Source organism: Fragaria vesca, linkage group LG6 (assembly GCF_000184155.1).
Source record: "Fragaria vesca subsp. vesca linkage group LG6, FraVesHawaii_1.0, whole genome shotgun sequence".
Taxonomy (NCBI): domain Eukaryota; kingdom Viridiplantae; phylum Streptophyta; class Magnoliopsida; order Rosales; family Rosaceae; genus Fragaria; species Fragaria vesca.
This window is the reverse complement of record NC_020496.1, coordinates 14804580-14809126: the sequence shown is the minus strand read 5'-3', so window position 1 is coordinate 14809126 and position 4547 is coordinate 14804580.

Genomic DNA, 4547 nt, shown 5'->3' with positions numbered 1-4547 from the left:
AAGATTTTGTTTAGATGGTCAACTTGTGCAACTTGAATTCTGTTCTACTTAAGACCCTGTGAGGACCCAGACCTGGGTCTTTCCCAAGGATTGAAATGTCTACGATATTTCCGATATATTCTTCGATATCTCCTTTTTTTAATTAACAGATAATTTTTGTAGTAAATATCTTATCTTTCACCATACAGAGGATCACCGTAAATATCTGATCTTATATTAAGATATGCTCTTCTTCTCTATTCAATCTGGATATTCAGTTGAATTAATTTGTTGCTTCATTAGTATATTATAGATTGTACTAATTAATTGGTATGCAGTAGCTGAAACACCAGTTTAGTTATATGATATTTCAGAAAGTCAGCCTGTGTCGGCTTAATCATGCCGATGAAGATCAACTCACATTCTCTTAATGCAACCTTAGTTTGTGTTTGCATGATCACATATTTAATTTGTAACTTGTAAGCAGCTAGCTGGAAATGGAAGCTTGAAATGCTCAAGGGACCATTTTCAATAACTTACTAGGGTTTAGAGTTTAGGAGCATTTACGTACATAAGAAGGAATTATCATTAGAAAGTGAAGTAGAACTGTAGGAAGTAGAAGTGGCCACTCGAATTGCAAAGAGGCATTAGAAAAGACTGAAATGTGATTATGTTCAATATGAGACGAAGCAGCAGCCACTTGATCGAGTTGGTTGGATAATATTGTATCACCCAAGAGGCATTGGCAGAAGAGGCCACCACCGATTGACTGTAAGCTAGCCAGCCACAAGACTTGGGGTTTTGATATTGAATTCTTTCGTTTTCTGTTTGTCCCTTTGGTTCTTGTTTTCATCTTATCAGGAACATTCACACCAAGTCATCCAAAAACCTTAATTGAAACTAATTTAACGTCAATTTTAGAGTCGAGCTCAGTTCATTAATCAAACGACGTTACTCCGTCCGTCAAACTAGGGGAATGAGTACCTAAATTACAATGCAAGGCACAAAAAAGGAAGTTGCAAAGCAACCCAAACCTAATCTAATCTACACAAGCAGACAAGCAGAATAAACTATGCTACCAGCAATTGCCTAATGTAATCACGTGTATTCAATAACCAAATAATTGTTGAATGTAATCGTATTATTAATTAGACTAAAGATGCAGCAAAAAAGGAGCTGAAACAAAAAAAAAAATAAAAAAAAAAAACCAAAGAAAACATCTCAAGCAATACTTAGTCCCAAAATAAAAAGTACAATCAGTGTTTGACACTTTATATGTCTAAGACGTCATTGTAAGTTTCGAGAAGTCAAACAGTAATTTAGTTACCCTGCAACTTATTCTCTTCACGATATAAGCTAATCAGGTTCAAAATGATCATCTCAGTACTCTTTCTCTCTATGTTGAATTTGAATCTCTCAATAATAATTCTACCATATATATTACTCCGGAGTCTACCAAAAAAAGGAAGGGAGTGAGTCGTTTTCAGACTTTGTATTCCATCGTTTCAGACTTTCAGCTAGCTAGTTAGCACTCTGAATTATATAATGGAGTATGGCGAAGGGTTTCTAGAAGCTTAATTATATTCAAGTTATGAACAAATAACAAGCGGACACTACTAGTATTTTATGAAATGCATAATTAATTAATCGTTTGCTATATACTAAAGTAATATAATTTCTCATGAGTTTGATTGCAAGGAAGAGAAATGTAAGAGGTCAATTTGATCCACATAGGAATGTGAAGTGGTGGTGAGTTTCAGAAGGATGATAGGTACAGAGAATATGTCCCAATGTATAGAGATGGCTTTGATTGAAGATGCAAGTTGATGCGTGCGTTTAGATGGATAACGTAAAATAGAGACCGACTCGATCAAGACCCAGTTTTAGTTTATGTGTATGTTGCAAGTTACAGCTGCAGTGCTCCGGCCTTAAATCATAAACTAGTCTGCATTATTTGTTTGTCGGATCATACTCTTAACTGCTTAACTTCTTCGAAATTGACATGCGTTTGATCTACGCTACAGTGTATATATCAATCGGGAGGCTGGGATCGGGCGACTCGTGGTTTACGCCAGAATCTTATGGGCTCAATGGAGTGATTTCTAGGCCATAACCGAGTCTGTTAGATGTGACTTCTGTTAAGAAGGCTGCTAATGAGTTGACTAGGCCTAACGCCAAGGGAAAAGACATGTAATCTTGTGGTCTACTAACCGAGCGAATACAAGGTACACTTACATTATTAATGTGCAAGTCTTCAAATCGTCCGCATGCGAAGATCCAGTGAAGACTAGAGACTCTAAAATTTATTATTTTTGTTTTCATTTTTAATCCGATCAAATTAAGCGCTCATAATAAAAGTACTTTTTATTCGACCTCAGGTTCTCACCTCATGTGTTTTGGGTTTTAATTTTGTGAACGGTATTAAAATACATGCATGATAATACGACATGGATGACCGGATCAAAATATTACATATTAGTTGCTCGATTCACTTACACCTTATTACGTAGAAGAATTTTCAACCTACAAGGTATATACACCGTTTGTATCTAGTATTTGTTACAGAAATTAATTAGCAAGTTTATTTTATCTTGTTGTTGCACGTCCTTTCGTAACCAATGAAGGCAACAGTCATAGTGGTTGATGCCTCCGCATATTGCAACATGTCTTTTGGTTTTTTTTTTGTTGATTGTCCACCTTTTTGGACTCTAGTTTCCGTTAAAAGATTATTTTTTTATTTTATTTTATTTTTTGTAAATTTAGCTTACAAAATAAGAATATTCTATATAATCTATTTTTAACTTATCAAATTCTCCTACCATAAGCTAAATCTTTAGATAAATGAATAGTATTTTGGTCTAAGAAGCATTCCCACCGTAAAGTAAATCCTTAGGTAAAGCCATTTCTTTTTAATTTATCATTTATTTGTTTAATTCAATAAGTAATCATGAAAAAGCTTTTATATGAATACATTCTATATGGGGCACATATGAAAGATCTCGTTGAGATCGTCATGATGGTATAAAATTTTGTTAGTAACGAATTTTTAAATTAGATGTTAGTGTAAATTAGAAGAACAAAATCTAAAGTTGAATAAAATAATACTTAATTTTAGCCTACCAACTCCATAAGTTAAATTTGGCTTACAAAATAGCTTAAGCTAAATTTTTTACTTTGAAAATTGTAATTTGGCTTATGATGAGAGTAATTATAGGCTAAATTTGAGTACTTAAGCCTATGGTGAAAGATGGTCTAGGGTGATTATTTGAGTATTCGTACAGTCAATCGAGTAGTGAATGTAAATGAGGGTCACTTATGACCTTTTAGTTTGATCTTATAAAATCGTATTAATGAATGAGTTATTTCGCGGGAGTAACATCTCTTTCTCTAAAAAGAAAAAAAAAAGTAAAATTATTTTTAGTAAAATTTGACTTAAGAAATGACCGAGTAAAGATGCTCCTTTTTATTAATTCTCAATTATTATTTCTATTTAGAAAATAATATGAAGAATGATTGTTGTAAACTTGTAATATCGTGAGGAAGAAAAGTATGTTAGTAGCGGAAGACGAAGGTGGGGGTAGTGATGGGAATCCCGAGAATTATTGCGTAGCAGACACCAAGCCCGCATCCAACGAAAATGGATGGATGGATGGATGTCGACATGTTGTCACTGCCCATTAATAATTGTCTCCTTTCAATCCCCCACTCAGTCACACCCGTGCCATCACAATGCTACTAGTAGTGGCAACCTTTTCTTCTAGAAGCTTTGTTTTTTATATAGGGGGTAAGACCTATTCTTTTCTTCTGGTTGACCTTTCTTTCTGGGTTCCCTCCTCTAGTGTTTCTAGAAGATTATTTTGTTGACTTGTTGCTTGGAGTCATTGCATCACACGTATTAAGACATATTTCATTTGCTTTATGCTTTCCTGTGATCACCGGGGACACTTGTCAGATGGTCATGCATGCATCTTTTCAGCTGGACGAGTTCTCCATATTGTAACTAAATCTGTAAACTTTAAATTTATAAAAATACGTGCAGAATGATGGGAAAGTATGAAGAACAAAATGGTTGGTAGGACCATCTTTAACGGTTGAGAAATTTTAAATACACACCTTTAATATCTTAATATACACTCTTTACTTAATACACTACTTATTAAGTTTTTCATTTCAGTATTATACTTAATACACATCCCAAACTGTCTAAAATGCCCTTAATTTATGAAATATTCCGTTATTTAATATAATTAATATATATTTACTATTTGGTACCTCTTTTTACATATTATTTCGTCTAATTTTTGCTAGAAATTTTTGGTTATCATCGTTCAATTTATAATCAAATGATTATTGTTATATCTCAACTCTAAATCATCAATACAGGTTTTCAAAATTCACAAGAGCACAACTGTAGAAGTACAGTAGCTATTAAACATAGATAGCTAGTTATTCGATAAAACATGTCATGATAAAGATGCAGTATTTGACAATATGATATGCAAAATCAAACTAAAGATCAAACTAAAGCTGATAAAGATGTAGTACTTGACAATATGATCTGTAAGATC